Source organism: Oratosquilla oratoria, chromosome 33 (assembly GCF_046742065.1).
Source record: "Oratosquilla oratoria isolate Oo_2021 chromosome 33, ASM4674206v1, whole genome shotgun sequence".
Taxonomy (NCBI): domain Eukaryota; kingdom Metazoa; phylum Arthropoda; class Malacostraca; order Stomatopoda; family Squillidae; genus Oratosquilla; species Oratosquilla oratoria.
In genome coordinates this window covers 49,298,339-49,322,804 of record NC_134809.1, presented here as the reverse complement: position 1 = coordinate 49,322,804, position 24,466 = coordinate 49,298,339, and positions in this window count along the sequence as shown.

The window sequence follows — 24,466 nt, the reverse complement described above, 5'->3', positions numbered from 1 at the left end:
CAGGGCGACATAACGCATCCTTGACGAAGTCCCACCTTTACTTCAAACCACTCACTCTCTCCATTTCTAATCCTTACACAAGCTCTACTACTCTCATAAAAACTCTTGACAGCTCCCAGAAGCTTTCCTCTTATCCTATAAATCTGCATAACCTCCCACAGTGCCTTTCTGTCTACCCTATCATAAGCCTTTTCCAGATCCATAAAAGCCCAAAAAACATCCTTCCCCTTTCCTGTAATCTCTTCAAAACTTCAAGGGAATTACTATTGAACTTTGTCAAATTGAATCCACCTTTGCTTCAAAGGTCTATCACATTAATGTTATTGTCAATCAACTCATCAATGTCATCGGATGACACCAACAGATCATCCATAGAAGTTATTAAGAACTATTTCACTTACTTATTTGTGAAACTGACTACCATGATCTTGTACAACTCGTTTTAGAGCATAATTTGCAATACTAGGTGAGCAACTAGCATCAAATGGATGAGAGGTCATCCGTAGCTTAACTATATCACTTCCTATCTGTCCATCTTTCCACCACAAAAAACGCAAATAATCTCTATCATCTTCAGGTACTAACTTGATAATACATAGTTTCTATGTCCGCAGTACACGCATATAGTCCTAGTCTAAATCTCAAAAGGACACCTAACAGAAGATTACTTATATCAAGTCCTTGTCGCAACAGATCATTTAACGACAAATCATTTACACGTGCTGCACAATCAAATACTATACGTACTTTATCCTTTTTTGGTAGGATGACGCACTCCAAGATGTGAAATATACCATGCTTGTTGATTCCTCACCTCACACTTAGGTACTTCTTCGGCGTACCCTTTCTCTAGCGAATTAATCATAAATTGCTTATACTGCCTATAATATTCATCATCCTTGAATTTATCTTTAACTGATGAAGTCTTTTGACCACCATAGGTTCACTATCAGAAACTATCTTAGGTTTCTCTTTCATTGGTAAAGGAATCTCGTAATTTCCATTAATCATTTGCCTACACCCAGACTCAACAAATTGTAATCATCTTCTATCTTCCATGCTAGGTGCTACCGAATTCAGTGATGAATCCACAAACTCTCTATTATAAGACTCAATTAATTTCCTTTCTAAATAATTACCATCAACCTTTATCTTATTCACAGCAACTTCTTGATTATTGTCTATTATTCTTCCACACGATATCCATCCTAAACGTGTTCTCACAGCATACGGATCTCCTACTTTCTCTGCATGCACAACCTCCCAAGGTTCAGACGCTTCTGGGACATTACTTCCTATCATGATTTCTATTTCTCCTTGGCTGTGATCAAATTCTAGTTTCATAAAATGTTTCCACTTTTCTATATCATTCTTTCTAATACTATGACCTTGATTGAGAGGAAGTCTCTTCACTGCAGATACAGGTGGTAATCTAATTTGGTTATTTCCTTCTATGTCAGCCAACGACATTCCTTCAATATTAAGACAAGACATTCCTCTTGTACTAACTTGTAATGTAGTCGACTGATAGTTCATGTCTGTCATTCCAAGTTTCTGCAATAAATTCTTAGTACAAAATGTAACTGAGCTACCATTGTCAAGGTAACATCTAGTATTAACAGCCTTACCATTTAAATCTACTTGAACTGGGATAGCAGTAGTGTCTCCTACTGAATCTTTCAATTGACTGGATAATACTTGAACTCTAGAATCATCAACCTCATTAGTGACCACTGGATTTGCCGTTACTTCTTTACTTCCTTCAACCCTGAAATTCTTGGGATCCGGGCCGGATAGCAACTGTCAAAACAGCGACAGTCATAATAGCGACTTCATAAGGACGACGTAATCAGGTGAGCGACTTTCAAAACGGCGACTGTCCTAATGGCGACCGCATTATAACAGCGACTGTAATAATAGCGACTTTACTACCGACCGGTCAGAATGGTCGCAGACTTATGTTTCAATTGCTTGTGTTTTCGTGTTTGTATTCACGCGTTCAGTTGTGTTTACTTTGTGAGATAGGTTCAGAATGAAATATGCTCAAAAGGTCGCAGACTTATGTTTCTATCGCTCATATTTATTTGTTTGTGTTTACATGTTTGTGTTCACTTCGTGAGATAAGTTCACTGAAGTGAATTTACTGGTCGGTTGCTCGGTCGTCGGTTTTTTAATTCTTTTTATAATATTTTTCTTTCAATAATAAGTAAATAATAATAGCAACATTTAGGATTGGCCGAAACGTCGTACCCTGCAGAGTTCTTGCCGAAACGTCAGTTGCCGAAACGTCTGTGGCCGAAACATCCTATATTCGATGCGCTCCCCTCCTGCATGCTCATAATGATGTTGAACTTCTGGACTGGGTTGTTCAAAATAATTTTTTGCACTATCTTGGCGTTGAATCTATCTTGACATCAAATATCATGGTAACACAGAGCGTTACCATGACTTTTAACATCAAGATAAACTAACGCCAGAATTAGTTTTTGAACAACCCAACCCTAGACTCCTTGTTATGATATGTTATCAATGTTAGGCAACTTTTTGTGCAACAATAACACCATTTGCCTTAGTCCATACATGAAAGCTGTATAATTTTAATTCAGATAATTTGGTGCACTGTATAATTTCAATTTAGATAATTTGTTTCATAAATTTAATTTCGTTTTCACACAGTATGCGCAAAAAATATTGTTACTTGAAATGATATATATTTCTTTAATTCTTTTAATAATATAATTTCTTTCAATAATAAGTAAATAATAATAACAACATTTGGAGGACTGGCCGAAACGTCCTACGTCGGTTTTTTTAATTCTTTTAATAATATTTTTCTTTCAATAATAAGTAAATAGTAATAGCAACATTTAGGATTGGCCGAAACGTCGTACCCGGCAGAGTTCTTGCAGAAACGTCAGTTGCCGAAACGTTTGTGGCCGAAACATCCTACATTCGATGCGCTCCCCTCCTGCATGCTCATAATGATGTTGAACTTCTGGACTGGGTTGTTCAAAATAATTTTTTTGCACTATCTTGGCGTTAAATCTATCTTGACATTAAACATCATGGTAACAGAGCGTTACCATGACTTTTAACATGAAGATAAACTAACGCCAGAATTAGTTTTTGAACAACCCAACCCTAGACTCCTTGTTATATGTTATCAATGTTAGACAACTTTTTGTGCAACAATAACACCATTTACCTTAGTCCACACATGAAAGCTGTATAATCTTAATTTAGATAATTTGGTGCACTGTATAATTTCAATTTAGATAATTTGTTTCATAAAATTAATTTCGTTTTCACACACTATGTGCAAAAGTATGGTCACTTGAAATGATATATATTTCTTTAATTCTTTTAATAATACATTTTTTTCAATAATAAGTAAATAATTATAGCAACATTTGGAGGACTGGCCGAAACGTCCTACCCTGCAGAGTTCTGGCCGAAACGTCAGTGGCCGAAACATCCTACATTCGATGCGCTCCCCTCCTGCATGCTCATAATGATGTTGAACTTCTGGACTGGGTTGTTCAAAACAAATGTTTACATTGTCTTGGCGTTAAATCTATCTTGATATTAAGCATCATGAACATCAAGATAAACTAACGCCAGAATTAGTTTTTGAACAACCCAACCCTAGACTCCTTGTTATAATATGTTATCAATGTTGGGCAACTTTTTGTGCAACAATAACACCATTTACCTTAGTCCACACATGAAAGTTGTATGATTTGAATTTAGATAATTTGGTGCACTGTATAATTTCAATTTAGATAATTTGTTTCACAAATTTAATTTCGTTTTCACATATCATGTTAAAAAAATATTGTCACTTGAAATTATATATATATATATATATATATATATATATATATATATATATATATATATATATATATATTTCTTAATTCTTTTAATAATATATTTTCTTTCAATAACAAGTAAATAATAATAGCAACATTTGGAGGTCTGGCCGAAACGTCCTTCCTGCAGAGTTCTGGCCGAAACGTCAGTGGCCGAAACATCCTACATTCGATGCTCTCCCCTCCTGCATGCTCATAATGATGTTGAACTTCTGGACTGGGTTAAAATAAAATTTTGCATTGTCTTGGCGTTAAATCTATCTTGACATTAAGCATCATGAACATCAAGATAAACTAACGCCAGAATTAGTTTTTGAACAACCCAACCCTAGACTCCTTGTTATAATATGTTATCAATGTTAGGCAACTTTTTGTGCAATGATAACACCATTTACCTTAGTCCACATATGAAAGTTGTATAATTTCAATTTAGATAATTTGTTTCATAAATTTCATTTCATTTTCACACAGTATGTGCAAAAAATATTGTTACCTGAAATGATGTATAAGTAATTTTTTTTATTATTTTAATAATGTATTTTCTTTCAATGATAAAAAAAATAATGATAGCAACATTTGGAGGACTGCTGATGCGATAATGTCGCTGTTATGACAGTCGCTCTTATAATACAATCGCTATCATGTGGTCGCTGTTGTGATGGTCGCTGTTTTAAAAGAATCGCGATTGTGAAGTCGCTCTATTGACAGTCGCTGTTATGACAGTCGCTATTCGCCCTATGCATAATTGTAAGATGTGAACCGCCGCATTGTTCACAAGTTCGAATCACTTTACACTGTGACGCTTTATGTCCTTAAACACTTTAAACAAAGTTCTAAAAAGTACGCTTTATTCAACTTCTCTTCATGAGTTAACCATCTTAATTCTGGACACACATCAATAACATGCTATTCCTGACATAACCAACAAGAAAGTCTTGCTTTCTGTCTCACATTGACATGAACCCTTCCATCATTCGGTTCTATACTTTTCTTGTAATTCATCTTTCTATTTGAACTCCATGTGCTCGCTTCTACTTTCTTATCTCTGAATCCTCCTTTAATACTTCTCCCAAATGTTGGGTTATTCAATATTCTTACTTCTTTTTCTAAAAATCTGACTAATTCTTTAATGTCCACTAACTTCCCACTCTCAGCTAATTCATCAGCTATTCTCCTCCATCTATCCTGTAAATATCTAAGCAATTTCTCAACTAACTGATTTAAGTCCTAAGATTTTGTAATTCTGAAATTCCATAGTGAATACCCAATATAGCACCTATACATGAATTTAATTCGACAATGAAGTCATCTAATGTCTCAACATTTTCTTCCTTAATTTCAGGCCAAGCAAGAACTTTATCTATGTGCATTAAAGCGATTCGTTCCTTATTTCCATATCTTTTCTTTAATTCACTTCTCGCCTTTTGGTAACCCTCTTTTGGATCTAAATGTAAGCATGTTCTAACTATCTTGTGTGGTTTACCTACTGTATATTGTTTTAGGTATTGTAACTTTTCATTATCTGGCACATGCTTGCTATGAATTAACATGTCGAAATCTCTAACAAATTCAAAGTACTTGTCTAGCTGACCACTAAATTTAGTTATTACATGAACAAGCATGGTGGTTTTGGTCATTAAAGTCGTAATCATGTCTCTATTTGTCTGTTGGTCATCATTATTACACTGATTTGTACTTCTGCAGTCACGAGAATCATTCTCTAAATTAGCATTTACATTACTTTCAAATTTACTCAAAATATTAAATTCTGCCTTAGCCGATTCTAATTCAATTTCTAACTCAAGCTTATCCTGCTCTAGTTTTAATTTATGCAATTCCTTTTCCAACTCTTGTTTCATTTCCAACTTCTGTAATTTGAAGTCTAAGCTCGCCCTCTTAGCCATCACCTTACCTAATTGACTACCTAGGTCACTTTCTCCTGCTTGAGATACACTATCTATTGGTTTCAGTGTACCATCTATTTCCTCTTCCACTGGTGTTCTATTGAAAGCTAATATTTCGTGAATTACTTCATCTGCATCTAATTCCTCAGCTGTCACAAACTCCTGTATCTTACTTATAAGTTCTGCTTTATTGCCAGAACACGATTGTGTCTTTAGTTTCAAATATTGTTTCATTTACATTCAAAGTTCAAGTCTCCTATCATAATATGTTCCAAATTAGAAACTGGAAAACCAAGTTTCTCTTAAATTCAATTCTTAGGCCTTAATATTCACATGTTATAGAATAGAAACTGGAAAACTATATCACTCAAATCTAATCTTAGACCTCATTATTCACATGTTATAGAATAGAAACTGGAAAACTATATTTCACTAATTCAAATCTCAAACTTTATTATTCACAACATGTTACTGAATAGAAACTGGAAAACTATGCTTCACTAATTCAAATCTCAAACTTCATTATTCACAACATGTTATTGAATAGAAACTGGAAAACTATGTTTCACTAATTCAAATCTCAAACTTCATTATTCACAACATGTTATTGAATAGAAACTGGAAAACTATGTTTCACTAATTCAAATCTCAAACTTCATTATTCACAACATGTTATTGAATAGAAACTGGAAAACTATGTTTCACTAATTCAAATCTCAAACTTCATTATTCACAACATGTTATTGAATAGGAACTGGAAAACTATATTTCACTAATTCATATCTCAAACTTCATCATTCACAACATGTTATTGAATAGAAACTGGAAAACTATGTTTCACTAATTCAAATCTCAAACTTCATTATTCACAACATGTTATTGAACAGAAACTGGAAAACTATGTTTCACTAATTCAAATCTCAAACTTCATTATTCACAACATATTATTGAATAGAAACTGGAAAACTGTTTCACTAATTCAAATCTCAAACTTCATTATTCACATGTTATAGAATAGAAACTGGAAAACTATGTTTCACTCATATTCTTATTTCACAAACACTCCTCATTAATCAATATCTAATTAACCTACGTAAATTAATGTTGAGTAAACCTGGGATCTTTATACTTAATTAAAAAATTATTACACGACATTCTGTTACTACACTCATTAACCTACGTAAATCAACGTTAAATAAACATGGAATCTTCATACTTAATTCAAAGACAATTACATTCTCTTAATGCACTCATAGCTTCATTGCTCAATCGCAGCACTATTCCTATCACTTTATAAAGTTAGAGTTACAGAATTAAATGACAACTTAGATGTCCAACACTGACTTCAATTCACTTAAGCATAAATAGTAGCTAGAAAGTTATTCCTCATTTAAATTTCAAGTCTCATTACTCATATTCAAGTCTTGTCACACTAGTTTCATCACTTGCCCATGGATCACTTGCTGCTCTCTCTGCCATGCCAGTTTCCAAGTGGTTCCAACCTATGGGTCTTGTTGCTTGGCGTCCCTCCTTCTCTGTACCTCAACATAAAATTGTATTACACAAAATCATGAAACTATACACGCCACCCCGAAGGGTTGGCGGGTCGAGGTTACAGAAGGTGTGGGAATGAAAATCATGACGCACACTTTAATCTTCTTTATTCTTATATTCTTCTTTGGTCACATACAATGTGTGGGGCCGTGTGTGTGGCGCCGTGTGTGTGGGGCCGTATGTGGGGGGCCGTGTGGTTTCTGCAAATTGTATCACAATTTAATTTGCATTCACAATTAATCCATTAAATCAATACAATGATTAAACGCAATATTCATCAACAAAACAATCATCGAACTCAAACTTCACGATTCCTACCATGATTTTGTTTACCCGCCTCCATAACATACATCATCAAATATCTTAGTGATCCACTATCATTCTGAGAAACCAAATACATAAATTATGAACATAACTTATGCACTAACTCTTACATATTCTTCCATTAATCACATCACAATAGGTTACTCAATATTAACGCTTACCAATAATGACTTCCATGACACTTATGGACGTCTTAACAGCTCGATGTCTAGACACAGAAAGGACAGCTATTATTACGATTCTGGCGAGGGAAACTCGCACTATTTTCTTCGCGTAGTACTACATTTAAGGGATCGTGAATAAATATATGAGTCATATTCCACTCAACATTCTCCTTTCCTCTACAGTTTCTTTAATCTTATTTTGATTTATCATATATATAATGGATCGTTGCAGTACATCAATTCCGACAATAACATTTTCCATATTATTTTACATGCATTGTAAACTATGTGCGTAACAATCACGGGCTTGGCTGCCGTTAAGTTCAATTATTTCTCATACATGTCATCGATATTTTCCCACATATCATAATACACTCAGACATTGTGCAATCTGTACTCAACATATATCAAACGTCATAGACCGTGATTCGTAATTAACCTTGATACATATACAATTTGTCAATACACTCGAACATTATATAATCGGTACTTGACACAGATCAAATGTCATATGCCGTGATTCGTAATTAACCTTAGTACATATCATACAATTTGCCTGTAATATCATACATCAAGATATTCTAATACATAGTGCAATCGGCACTCACAATGACAAAGACCTACATTGCTTAAAAGGTATTCTCATGCATGGTATTTTGGATTGTTTTAAAGATGACTGTGGATTACCAAAGCGATACAAACTGGCTGTAGAAAATCTCACAAATCGTAAGGATGTCACCATATCTAGGGCAGATAAAGGTGGGAAATTAGTTATCCTTAATAACTTAGAATATGGAAACAAAGTTTATGATCTATTAAATGATGATAACACATATGAACAACTGTCCAAAAATCCACTAATAAGCACTGCCTCAGAATTGAACAAACATGCCATTAAAATCCTAGGCAAAGACAGGTTCCAAAAACATTAATCCTCAGTTGCCCAATTTTTACGATCTTCCAAAATTGCACAAAGATGGCATTCCTCTCAGACCCATCATATCAAATAAGAATTCTTGCACCCATAAGACCTCAAAATGGCTCACACAAATACCATCACCGTATGTAGGTTGTTTCTCAGAGTCTCACATAAAACACTCAGAAGACTTTATAAGTAAGATCAAAAGTCACAACCTACCAGGGAGCAGGAAATTACTAAGTCTAGACGTAGTGTCGTTATTCACACAGATTGATGTAGTGGTGGATCTAAGATTTTTGGAAGAAAAATTACAACCACACCAAAACCAGCTACCGCTGCCACTGGAAAAAATAATAAGCTTAATAAAACTTTGCGTCAACATTAATGTTTTTTTCGTTCAAAGATCATTATTTTAAACAGAAATTTGGATGTTCCATGGGCTCAAATCTCTCGCCAATTCTAGCCAATTTATATATGAAATATTTTGAATCAGTGCTACTACCGGGAATTAAACCATCCGCAATGTTTTGGTACAGATATGTTGACGACATTTTTACGGTTTGGGATGATGAATGGGGTTCCTTCCAAGAATTCCACAATAAACCCAATCACTTAACGTACAACATCAAATTCAAGGTGGAATGGAAAATAGATAACAAATTACCATTTTTAGATATCTTAATAATTAGAAATTCGGAGTCTTTATCGTTCACAGTTTATAGGAAGCCCACCCATACAGGGAGCTACCCACATTTCTTTAGCCACCATCCAGACAAAATAAAATGTAGTGTCACTTCTGGTCTATTTTTACGTGCATTGAGAATATGTAGTTCACAATATTTAGACATGGAACTAATTTCAGTAAGAATTCCATTAACAAAATTAGGATACTTTAGTAAGGCCAAAATTAGTTTTTACAAATCAGATTCCCATTCCGCCATAAATTACAAGTGGGATGATAGTTGCATAGAATTACCATATAATAAAACCATTAATGACATGCCTCATTTGTTACCAAAAGAAAAAGTAAATTTTATCTTCAATTATCCCAATAATTTGTTCAGTAAAGTTGTCAATTTACATCACAGATCCAAGAGTAATACAACTCCTGGAGTTTATAAGTTACCTTGTTTAGATTACAATTATGTATATTGGGAACAAACGGGTAGAGACCTCACCACTAGAATCAAAGAGCACAAGAACTCTGTTAGATTTGGGACGACGCTGATATAATTTACAAATCTAAATGCAGTTTCAGAAGAAAAACAAAAGAATCCTCTTTAATTAATAATTTTCCAAATTATAATATTTCCTATGGCCAATGGTCACCAGATTGTATAACTTCCTTAGCAATAAATAAAATGGTACCATCTACACTAGCAGTGGACAAAATCCACCAATGACCACGCAATGCCGGAAACGTGACCTGAGCCCCCGTCCCTTCCTGCTTACCTCACTACTTCTGTATAAATACAAGTTGTTCTCCACTCTGTAATTCACATCTGCTGAAGAGGATCACAGTTAGTGATCGAAATATACGGATCTTTTTACTTTCGCTTATTCTTCTCCGAAAGTGGGTCATTATATATATATGCATATACATATATATATGCATATACATATATATATATATACATATACATATATATATATATATATATATATATATATATATGTATATATATATATATTTCTGGGGCACAGGTTCTCGCGAAGGCAATTTTAGTTGAAGTCAACTGCGCTGATAGATTTGACTATCTTCAAATGAAGGTTCTTCAATTTATAAAAGGATTCCTTTTCTTCGTGGTTCAGATTATGAACGAAAACATCCATAGTATAACGAAATGCGCTGATGTGTGCCGACAATTATATTCTTGAGGATGTAACAGTGTGAAACTGTTGAACAAATACACCGAAAACTTCAAAGTTTTTTCGCCTCACCGGGAGGCTTCTTCAGGGTGAGAGGACTTCATGGTGAATCGAGGAGGTCTACTATTCGTGGAGTCGACCTCCTCGATTCACCATGAAGTCCTCTCACCCTGAAGAAGCCTCCCGGTGAGGCGAAAAAACTTTGAAGTTTTCGGTGTATTTGTTCAACAGTTTCACACTGTTACATCCTCAAGAATATAATTGTCGGCACACATCAGCGCATTTCGTTACACTATGGATGTTTTCGTTCATAATCTGAACCACGAAGAAAAGTAATCCTTTTATAAATTGAAGAACCTTCATTTGAAGATAGTCAAATCTATCAGCGCAGTTGACTTCAACCAATATATATATATATATATATATATATATATATATATATATATATATATATATATATATACATTTACACTAAATGGTTCCCAGTGATCAATTAATATATTTTTTCAACCACAAATAGCTTTTAATTCCATGCCATCACAGTCGAGACTGAAGAATCGCTCGATGGAGGCATTCGTTGGAAATTGAAACATGGACGAGCCGAGGATTCGAACCCAGCTAACCTGTAACAAAGTAACACTGACTTAAACCAATGCGCAATCAAGTGAGATATTGCATTGATAGCTGGGTTCGAATCCTCGGCTCGTCCACGTTTTCATTTCCAACGAATGCCTCCATCGAGCGATTCTTCAGTCTCGACTACGATGGCATGGAATTAAAAGTGATTTGTGGTAAAAAATATATATATATATATATATATATATTATATATATATTCATACACACACACACACACACACACACACACACACACACACACATATATATATATATATATATATATATATATATATATATATATATGTATGTATATATATTGTGATGGCCCACCATCCTCCGTGTATTTGAAATGTCTGTTTATGTATAATCTGTCTAACTATATATGTACAGTACTCTAAATTGTTAATATACGTGTGGTTTTCCTACTCTTCTCCCCTTCGATCCTCTCCTTACTACTCGTCTGACAGACCCAGACTACTTCTGTCCAGTTCATCCTTCTCCTTCCTCCCGTCCTCGCCAACACTATATATACGGCGTCCGCCGGCTCCCAGATGGACTTTTTTCGTTGGCTACCGAGACGTAACTTCCCTCCCACATCGCTTTTCGCCATATCCAATCCCGTCGTGTTCACACGTAACTAAACTGTATTCTCATGACTTAGTGTCGGTTCAGGTTGAGGAATTATTTGTATTATCAGACGTTATAAATTGTCTATTAATTCATTTTTTGTTGTAAAGATATTATATTTGTTTTGTTGACATTTTATTATAAATTAAATTAGTTATTTATGTTACCTTCCGTTTGGATTTGCCTTAACTCCATCAAGGCCACTAAGTACGAACCCCTCCTAGACAGAAAGTCCTTACATCCTTGTGGAAGCCATAACATAGAATGGGGGCCCGTCCGGGATCCTCATACCTGAACAAAAACTAAAAATGTGTGAGATATACGAGCGAAACGTAATACATCAAAGTTACACTTGCATTCCCACAACCATCGAAAATTGTCCATCTGTCTGGTAAACTTGTAAATCAGTACTCCAGTAATGTAATAATTAGTCCAAGAGAGATCACTGTAAGTTAATCGTTAGATACGCCATTGCACATGACCATGTTAAACTCTTTCAGCTGTAAATTTCGAAAGAGTACTGAAGTAGGATCCGTTTAGGATACGTGTGGGAACGATAATTCTATCCTACTTACGGTATGTATTTTTGGTTAATGTATTCTGTCCCAAAGATTTATAATATTTGTGGGAGTCGAGTATTATAATTCTATTTGTATTTCTTCTCTGGTACACCACGTAAGCGAACCACGCGTAGTACCTTGCTTAGTAGCAACCATTAGCGAGTAAAAAATTTCGCGATGTCAGAACTGAATATCGAAGACTTTGTTGAGAACCCCTCGGTGGAGGAACTTGTAATTAAGAACCCAAATAAAGAATGTTTGAAAGAAATAGCATCAAGATGGAACTTAACTTATTCTGCGAACATTAGTAGAACTGAATTAGCCCAACTAATATTGAAATGTATAGATCAGTTAAAGAAAATGGAAGAGAACGAAGGCAGAGAATTTGAACATTTAGAACAAACAGTTGCAGCCAAATTAGACATTAGTCCTACGAAGGAAGTTCAAGTAGACCACCTAGAATATCAAACATTTGAAGTGAAGATGAGGTATGAAATGCAACTTAAGGAACTCGAATTGCAACGTGAAAGAGAACAAAGACAACACGAACTCGAACTCAAAAGGCTCGAACTATCGACCCCAAGTCAACAAGTGGTTTCAAATTCAAGTAAGTTAGATCTCTTCCAGTACACCAAACTTATTCCCGCCTTCTCAGACGAGAATCCAACCTTATTTTTTCGAGAATTTGAAGTAGTAAGTAGCCACTTTGCAATTCCCCAAGCAGACTGGATATGGCTCATTAAGCTAAAGCTGTCCCCTAAAGGGTTACAAGTATGTAACGATCTGGAAAATAACACTGACTATGAAACGGTTAAACAGACAATTCTTTTCGCTTATAAAATTTCCACCGAAGGTTATCGACAAGCCTCTCGAAATTCTAACAAACTTAACTATCAGACATATATGGAATTCGCGTCAGACAAACTCCGAGCATTAAGAAAGTGGATTAAATCAGGATCAGCCGATAATCTTGAGAAAGTAGTGAACTTGATCGTGTTAGAAGAATTCGTGCGTAAAATTCCTCACTACTTAAAATTTCACATTGTTGATAGGGAGGAAATTTACCTTATGAAAGCAGCCAGATTGGCTGATACTCGCTCATTGATACACAAAAATGTTGGAAAGGACGGTAACCGCCAACAATCTCATGTAAAACCAACTAGTGGTAGTAAAGATGGAAAAATTGATAACCTCAGTTCCCCTGTTTGTTCCTTTTGTTAGAAATCAGGACACATAATTGTAAATTGCCCAGATCCAAAATTTGAAGTAGCTCAAAAGATCTACTGTCAATTCTGTAGATCCTTTTCAGCCTTTCCGTTCAACTGGAACAGTATCACTTGGTCCGGACCACGCAGAACACCACCTCCGAATAGTACAGGACACAGGAGCAGCACAGTCTTTGCTACTTCAGTCAGCGCTGCCGGGAGTCCAACGTAATTATGTAAGAGAAAATGTATACTTACAGGACTTCCAGAACCCCTTCTCAGTATCTCTGGCAAAGGTGTACCTGAACTGTAGACTCATCAAGGATACTGTCTCCGTAGGAGTAAGTGAAACAGCAACCCTACCTGTCCCTCAAGCATATTTTATACTAGGTAACGATCTAGCAGGAGAACTAGTCCATCCTCCTTTGATTGCTTCTGATTCTCCCCTACCATATAACCCAACTTCTACCATAGAGCAAACCCAACCCAACCTATTTCCAACCTGTGCTATTACACGATCCCAAGCAAAAGTTAACCAACCAACTCTTACCTCTCCAACCACCCCAACCACCCTGCTTACTCTACCCTCTGAGCAGAGCATCAAAGAGGCTCAACAGAATGACCCTTCCTTAGCTCCCTTGTTTAACAGAGCTATTCCCAAGGAGGATATCCTACATACTCCTTCCTTTTATTTGCACGAAGGGATACTTATGAGATTGTATAAACCTCGTCACCTTTTTTATGATGATACCTGGGCAGAATGTCCCCAAATTGTTTTACCTGTTAACTTTAGGACTCAGGTAATAGATATTGCTCATACAGGACACTCAGGACACTTAGGTATTAAGAAAACTTATTTATGACTCTTGTCAGAATTCTTTTGGCCTGGTATGAAAACAGAGGTAAGTAGATTCGTTAAATGTTGCCACACTTGCCAACTAGTAGGCAAGTCGAACGAGTCTATCCCTCCGTATCCCCTTCAACCCCTTAAAGTACCTAGTGAACCTTTTCAGAAACTAGTGATTGACATAGTAGGCCCGTTGCCCAAGACCAAGAAGGGTAACTAGCACATTTTAACAGTTCTTTGTCCCACTACCAGGTACCCTGAAGCTTTTCATTTAAAGAATATTTCTGCTAAGAGTGTAATTAAGTGTTTAAGTCACATGTTTACTTCCTTTGGTATTCCTCAGGAAATAGTCAGAGGTTCCAATTTCACTAGCAATCTCTTTACCCAAGTTCTCAAGGAACTAAATGTTAAACAGTTCCTGTCTACAGCGTACTACCCCGCCTGTCAGGGAGTTCTAGAACGATGTCATCAAACGTTAAAAAATATGCTAAGTAAGTTCTGTTACGAGGAAGACCGTGATTGGGATGAGGGATTGCCTTTCCTCCTATTTATGCTCCGTGAAACACCATCCGAAGGGCCATATCATATCTTCTCCTACCTCACCTTTACAGTCTGTTAACCAGTATATTATTTCCCTGAAGGATAACCTAGCCAGAATTCATTCCTTTGTCCTGAAGAGCCTTGAGCATGCACAGAGTAAAATGAAAGTTAATTTTGATCAGAAATCTCGTAAGAGTGAATTCAAGGAAGGAGATATGGTTCTTGCGTACATTCCCATCTCTGGACAACCTCTTCAAGCTAAATACCATGGTCCTTATAAAGTTCAGAAAAAGATGTCAGAATGTAATTACGTACTAGAAACCCCTGACAGACGCAAAACGACTCAATTTGTTCGTGTTAACTTGTTCAAGCCATACCTTGCCAAAGTACCACTAGACAGTTCAGTTAAACCATTGCTTTTGCTAAATCACGGTACCAATAAAATACCTACGTCAACCGACCGTCCACTGGTCCAAGAACCGACGTTGCTACATTTCGATCCTCCCACAGTCGGCAACAACAGCGACATCTTCAACAAACTACTTTTGTACCTTAACCACTTGAATCCTGACCAAGCTAAGGACATTTCTGAAATTATTTCTAGTCACAGATCCTTGTTCCGAGACAATCCTGGCCATTCCAACCTGACGTTCCATAAGATTCAACTGTATCAAGAAACTTCTCCTAGCCACCAACACCCATACCGATTACGTCCCCAGAAGCTGATAATGAAGAAAGAGGTCGACTATCTCGTGCAGCACGGCTTAGCAGTTCCCAGTAATTCTCCGTGGGCTTCTCCGTGTGTCCTAGTCCACAAAGAAAACGGACAAACTCGACTGTGTACGGACTACCGACGAGTCAATGCAGTTACCATCCCTGACGCCTACTCTCCTCCCCGGGTCGACGATTTAATTGACAAGTTGGAACAGTCCAAGTTTATTACTAAAATTGTCCTCACTAAAGGTTATTACCAAATTCCTTTGGCTCCACAAGCTCTTCCCATCTCTGCATTCATCACTCCCTTTGGACTCTTTGAATACACCGTCATGCCGTTTGGGTTACGTAATAGTCCGGCTACGTTCCAACGTACCATGAGTTGCCTATTACAGGACATTGATGGGGTAGCTGTATATTTAGATGATATAATAATATATTTTCCTAATTGGCAGAACCATGTACAACTACTAGATGTCGCAATGTCCCGAATGGAAGAAGCCAACCTCACCGTCCAACTTCCCAAAACCATCTTCGCCCAAGCTACAGTGACGTACTTGGGACACGAGGTGGGACAAGGCGTCGTCCGGCCAAAACGAGCCAATATCTCGGCCATTCTCGACTACCCGGCTCCCTCTACTCGGAAAGCACTCCAGCGTTTTCTGGGTATGGCCGCATGTTACCGAAGGTTCTGTCCAAACTTTTCAGAGGTAGCCTTACCCCTCACCCGAATGACAAGCTGCTCCATACCTTACTCCTGGACTTCGGAATTTCAGAACGCTTTCCTGCTCCTAAAAACCTTCCTCACGTAGGATCCAGTTCTGTGTTCACCTAACTTCGACCTCCCCTTCGTTCTACAGACGGACGCAAGTGATCAAGCCGTCGGAGCTGTTCTTCTCCAAGAAAACGATGGGATATTGCATCCTGTCGCATACCACTCGGCTCAACTATATCGACACCAAAGGCGGTATTCGACCACTGAGAAGGAGCTACTGTCCAAACCAGCTCGACCCCTTTACGAATATTCACGGACCACAATCCGTTTATACTCCTTGAACGGAACAAGAACAGTAATAGGAGGCTGTTACATTGGTCCTTGCTCCTCCAACAATACCTCCCCGAAATAAAACATATTAAGGGTTCTGAGAATGTTCTTCCTGATACCCTTAGCCGTCCTGATTAGAACTCCCCTGTTCCCCTGAGTTGCTGAGTTCTGGTGTGGGGTGGGGGTGGGGTGATGGCCCACCATCCTCCGTGTATTTAAAATGTCTGTTTATGTATAATATTCTGTATAGCTACGTATGTACTGTAAATTGTTTATATACGTGTGGTTTTCCTACTTTCCTCCCCTTCGATCCCCTCCTTACTACTCGTCTGACAGACCCAGACTATTTCTGTCCAGTTCATCCTTCTCTTTCCTCCCGTCCTCGCCAACACTATATATACGGCGTCCGCCGGCTTCCAGATGGACTTTTTTCGTTGGCTATCGAGACGTAACTTTCCTCCCACATCGCTTTTCGCTATATCCAATCCCGTTGTGTTCACACGTAACTAAACTGTATTCTCATGACTTAGTTTCGGTTCAGGTTGAGGAATTATTTGTATTATCAAACGTTACAAATTGTCTATTAATTTTTTTTTTTTAAGATATTATATTTGTTTTGTTGACATTTTATTATAAAATAAATCAGTTATTTATGTTACCTTCCGTTTGGATTTGCCTTAACTCCATCAAGGCCACTAAGTACGAACCCCTCCTAGACAGAAAGTCCTTACATCCTTGCGGAAGGCATAGCTGTAAGAGGTCGGTAGATAAAGGTAGACATTTAAGGTAGATCGGAGGTAGATCGAGGAGGTAGAAGGACTGGAAGGAAATTTTATAGTCTTTTTATTAGGGTGTTTTGATTCAGTAGCGACCGCGCCGACTGCGAGTGCTGAGTCGGGGAGTTGTTTGGTCACCGTCCTGTCTAAGTAAATAAACGATCTACGAGATTGTTGTATATTGACACAGAGGTGACTGATTGTAATAATGCTGACGTAACCAAAACTGTAAGCGGACAGCCATCTCCGTTTCGACATAATGCTTATGTAGCAATGGTACTAGAAGGGCTGTAACAGCCTCTCGGATTGGAGAAAAATATGTACGAGGAGAAATATTATTGGACAAAAGGGAAAAAGGCACGCCCTTAAGGTGTGGCACTTGTTTGAGAAGTAAAAGACTATTGGATGGAAAAAAAAAGTGACGTCAGAACGAAGGTGGCTAGACGCGACGTTGAAAATTCCTCTGAGGGATTTCTCGGGTGTACTCATTTATACCAACACGTTCACTGAAAATTACACCCTCATTTTTATTCACCCTCAATCGGAACTTAGGCAGGGGGCCTACTTACCTGAACTTGAGTGAAACTTATGAATTAACAAGAAAACTCTAGAAAAGTACTGAAGAAGAGCAAAGACAGCAAAGAGGGGGAAAAACCCAGTGGTGATAACAAAAGGGGGTGGAAATATATATATTTATATATATATATATATATATACATATATATATACACACACACACACACACACACACACATATATATATATATATATATATATATACTGTATATATATATATATATGTATGTATATATATATGTATATATACATACAGTGGTACCTCTACTTACGAAATTAATTCGTTCTGGAAATCGTTTCGTAACGTGAAAATTTCGTAAGTAGAAACGCTTTTTACCCTATAAATGCCCTAATCGGTTCCAAGCCCCTTAAAAATCGGACATAATTTTTTTTATAAATTACAAAAATGCATCAAAACCTGTAACAAATACATGTTAGAATTAAATTACTGCACAATAAACATAAAAATGAGAGTTGTACATAATGTAAAGAATAATTTGTTTTTTCTTTCTTTTTTGCATTTAATTTTTCTCTTGTTTTAACTGCTATCGTTGTCACCTTTCGCCTTCTTCGGTTCAGGTTCACTCTCAGCAGTGGTTTTTGCCTGACGTTTTGTAAAGAACCGATCCAAGGTCGTTTTACTTTTGTCAGCTTTTAACAATATTTCGAAAATGTGCAAGGCAAACATTATCATATTGAGCGATAGCCCGACTATTGAACACTTTTTCTGGGTGATTCTTTTCAACAAATTCCGAAACTTCATAGAATTTTCCTAAAATGTCTTTTATTCGGGCTGTCGGAATAATGGCTGCCTCCTCTTCATCTTTACAGAACTCCTCCTGCACTGCCGTGTGTTGCATCGCCTCCAACTCCCTCAGCTCCTCGTGGTGCTCCTGAATCAACTCGTCGATGTCCTCGTCATTCACCTCAAGCCCCATGCACTTTCCCAGCGAAACAATTTCGTCAACTTCAGGCTCAACTTCGCCCTCCAACTCCACCTCGAACCCCTCAAAATCTCGTGGGGCAACAGCATCGGTCCACAGCTTTCTCCAAGCCGCATTAAGGGTACGCCTGGTCACCTCCTGCCAAGCCATGACAATTATCTTGAGGCAAACAACAATATCGAAGTGCTGCTTCCAAAACTCACGAAGGGTAAGCTGGGTGTTTTCAGTGATGTCGAAACACCTCTTGAACAAGTGTTTCGTATAGAGTTTCTTGAAGTTCGAAATGACTTGTTGGTCCAGGGGCTGGAGGATAGAGGTGGTGTTAGGTGGGAGGTACAGCACCTTAATAAATGAGAACTCCTCCAGGATATCATCTTCGAGGCCGGGCGGGTGGGCAGGTGCATTATCGAGAATGAGGAGGCACTTGATGGGGAGATTGTTCTCTAGGTACCTCTTAACAGCAGGGCCAAAAACCAAATTGACCCACTCAACAAAAAATTGTCTGGTAACCCAGGCCTTGGCATTGGCCCTCCATAGCACCTGAAGTTTTTCTTTTAATATTTTGTGGGCCTTAAATGCTCTGGGATTTTCGGAGTGGTACACCAGCAGGGGCTTGATTTTACAATCCCCACTGGCATTGGCACAAAGGGCAAATGTAAGGTGGTCCTTCATGGGCTTGTGGCCTGGCATTTTTTTCTCTTCTACTGTGATGAAGGTACGGTGAGACATCTTTTTCCAAAAAAGGCCAGTCTCGTCACAATTAAAAACTTGCTGTGCAACGTAGCCTTCATCGATCACCAATTGTTCAAATTTTCGCACAAATTCGTCGGCCGCTCTGTGGTCGGCGCTAGATGCCTCGCCATGCCAAACAACAGAGTGAATTCCAGTCCTCCTTTTGAACTTCTCGAACCACCCACGCGATGCCTTAAACTCCTGGTGTGGTTTTTGCGCCGAAGTTCCCTCGCCTGCATCGATCTTTACGAGGTCATTAAAGATGGCGGTCGTCTTTTCGCAAATTATGGTCTCGGTCACTGTGTCTCCAGCTATCTCTTTTTCCTATATCCACACGAGTAACAACCTCTCCATCTCATTTTTCACTGCCAACCTCCTCTTCGAAATGACAGAGGCCTTTGGAAGGAGTCGTAGCTTTTAGGGCTTCCTTTTGTTTTAATATCGTGCCGATCGTAGATGGATTACGGCCATATTCTTTGGCGAGATCAACCAAACGCATCCCTTTTTCGTACTTTTCTATTATCTCTTGCTTTGTTTGTATGGACAAAACAACCCTCTTTTTCTTCTCACCACTTTTCTCCGTCACTTTCTTGGGGCCCATAGTGAATGAAAGTTAATACACACACATAAAAATGCAATAAACACTAACAAAAGCTGACGAAAAACTGTCCGAACACTTCGTGCTTTACTGAATTTCATTAGTGTGAGACTGAGGCTTCGGTGATCCTCGCGGGCCGACGGGAAAACGAAGAGGATTCTGGGTATACGCACATACACACAGAAGTCCTTCCTAGCCAATGGGATGCCAGGAAGATTCTGGACAATAGCCAATGGCAGAGCAGCTCGGACGCGCCACTTTCAAACCAAGATACAGGATGCTACAAGTATGTTTACGTTCGGTGGACTCTGGGAGCTGTGAGTAGCAGCGCGTATTTTGAAATTTTCTCCTTTCGTATCCTGAAATTTCTTTTGTAACAAGAGGCAATATTTTTCCGAAGAGGTGTTTTGTAACCTGAAAATTTCATATGTAGAGCCTATCGTAAGTAGAGGTACCACTGTATAAATGTTTGTGTGTGTGTCACTGTGACAAATGGAAATTAGCTCCACCGCAAGGCTCAAGGCTACCGTCTCTACTTCATAATAAGGAATCGCTAAGGCATATTTTTGAGTCTTTGCGATGGAGCTAATTTCCATATATCTACACACACACACACACACACACACACACACACACACACACACACACACACACACACACACACACACACACACACACACACACACACACACACACACACACACACACACACACACACACACACACACACACACACACACACACACACACACACACACACACACACATATATATATATATAAAAATATATATTATATATATATATATATATATATATATATATATATATATACACAACACTATATAGGGTCCAGTGATTAGAGATACATTCTAACAACCACAATGCACTTTAATTCTAAGCCATCAACATCGGGAGACCCAGTGGGGCCACATGCAGAAATTGAAATGTGGTACTGCCGAGGACTCGAACTTAGCGATCACATGACAAGTGCCGTAGTAACTAACCAACTACGCTATCAAGAGAGATATAAACTGAGCGCAAGTTTTCTTAGATATTTGTATGCTCGAGTTACATACACTTACATGAAATTTTGCGTTCAGCCCATCTTCACTATGATAGTACAATTGGAAGTATACAAACGCGGGAAAGTATCTTTACAACACTGAATGGGTCCCAGTGATTAGAGATACATTTTAACAACTACAATGCACTTTAATTCTAGGTCATCAATATCGGAAGACCCAATGGGGCCACATGCAGAAATTGAAACGTGGGACCCATTCAGTGTTGTAAAAAAGACTTCCCCGCGTTTGTATACTTACAATTGTACTATCATAGTGGAGATGAGTTGAACGCAAAATTTCATGTAAGTGTATGTAACACGAGCACACAAATATATAAGAACACTTGCGCTTAATTTATATCTCTCTTGATAGCGTAGTTGGTTAGTTACTATGGCACGTGTCATGTGATCGCTGAGTTTGAATCCTCGGAAGTACCACATTTCAATTTCTGCATGTGGCCCCATTGGAACTCCCGATGTTGATGGCTTAGAATTAAAGTGCATTGTGGTTGTTAAAATTATTGTGTAATCACTGGGACCCATTCAGTTTTGTAAAGATACTTTCCCGCGTTTGTATACTTACAATTGTACTATCATAATGGAGATGGGTTGAACGCAAAATTTTATGTAAGTGTATGTAACTCGAGCATACAAATATTTAAGAACACTTGCGCTCAATTTATATCTCTCTTGATATCGTAGTTGGTTAGTTACTACGGCACTTGTCATGTGATCGCTAAGTTCGAGTCCTCGGCAGTACCACATTTCAATTTTTGCATGTGGCCCCACTGGGTCTCCCGATGTTGATGGCTTAGAATTAAAGTGCATTGTGGTTGTTAAAATGTATCTCTAATCACTGGGTCCTATTCAGTGTTGTAAAAATACTTTCCCGCGTTTGTATACTTCCAATTGTACTATCATAATGGAGATCGGTTGAACACAAAATTCTATGTAAGTGTATGTAACTCGAGCATACAAATATTTAAGAAAACTTGCGCTCAATTTATATCTCTCTTGATAGCGTAGTTGGTTAGTTATTACGGTACTTGTCATGTGATCGCTGAGTTTGAATCCTCGGCAGCACCACATTTTAATTTCTGCATGTGGCCCCATTGGGTCTCCCGATGTTGATATCTTAGAATTAAAGTGCATTGTGGTTGTTAAAATGTATATATATATATATATATATATATATATATATATATACATATATATATATAAATTTGTGTCTATATATATCTATGTATGTATATATATATATATATATATATATATATATATATATATATGCAGAGTCCACTAGGAAAAGGAAAAACACACGGAGTCCGAGCGCTTTCGTGATATATTCACATTATCAAGGAGTACAGAAAGATGAGAAAAAAAATGGAGATACAGAGTATAAGTAGGACAAGAGAGACATTTACCCTCCTCTCCGAAGCCTGAAAGCTCAGGTTGGGTCACTCGGTGGGGTCATGGAAACATATTATTATTACATTAACTTTTAAAATATGTACTATTTATATTACTGACAATATATGGATCTAATTTATATAATCCTAAACTATTATTAATGAGTTGGTCATAATTGCATTTGATAATTCCTGACTCTATGATATTTCTTTCTGTTATATTCTTACATTGTATAATTTTTGAATCATTTTTCCAGTCAATAGGATGGTCAAATTCACAAACATGTTTAAAAAGTGCACTAGATTCTTGGCCCTTTTTTATGCTGTTTTTATGCTGTTTAATCCTAACCTCTAATTCTTTTCCTGTTTGACCTACATAATATTTGTCACATTTACTACAAGGTATTTTATATACACAGCCTATAGAATTGTCAGGGGAATTCTTTATGAGAAGATTTTTTAGAGTTGTGTTGTTCCTGAAGGCTACATTTACATTGAAATTTTTAAGAATATTAGGAATCTCTATAAGATTTTCATTAAAAGGAAGTACAAGTAAATTCTTTTTCTCAAACTTTTGTTTTGGTTCCCCTTTATAGAATGTCCTTTTTGTTTTTTTGAAAAATTTGTCCAAAAAGAATTTGGGATATCTCAACTGTGTTCCGATGTCATAAATTTTGTTCATTTCGTCATCCACAAATTCTGGGCTGCAGATGCGCAGGCCACGAAGGAACATGGAAGAAAATGCTGACTGTTTAATTCTATTCAGCCCACCATAATAGAATTAAACAGTCAGCATTTTCTTCCATGTTCCTTCGTGGCCTGCGCATCTGCAGCCCAGAATTTGTGGATGACAAAATGAACAAAATTTATGACATCGGAACACAGTTGAGATATCCCAAATTCTTTTTGGACAAATTTTTCAAAAAAACAAAAAGGACATTCTATAAAGGGGAACCAAAACAAAAGTTTGAGAAAAAGAATTTACTTGTACTTCCTTTTAATGAAAATCTTATAGAGATTCCTAATATTCTTAAAAATTTCAATGTAAATGTAGCCTTCAGGAACAACACAACTCTAAAAAATCTTCTCATAAAGAATTCCCCTGACAATTCTACAGGCTGTGTATATAAAATACCTTGTAGTAAATGTGACAAATATTATGTAGGTCAAACAGGAAAAGAATTAGAGGTTAGGATTAAACAGCATAAAAACAGCATAAAAAGGGCCAAGAATCTAGTGCACTTTTTAAACATGTTTGTAAATTTGACCATCCTATTGACTGGAAAAATGATTCAAAAATTATACAATGTAAGAATATAACAGAAAGAAATATCATAGAGTCAGGAATTATCAAATGCAATTATGACCAACTCATTAATAATAGTTTAGGATTATATAAATTAGATCCATATATTGTCAGTAATATAAATAGTACATATTTTAAAAGTTAATGTAATAATAATGTTTCCATGACCTCACCGAGTGACCCAACCTGAGCTTTCAGGCTTCGGAGAGGAGGGTAAATGTCTCTCTTGTCCTACTTATACTCTGTATCTCCATTTTTTGTTCTCATCTTTCTGTACTCCTTGATAATGTGAATATA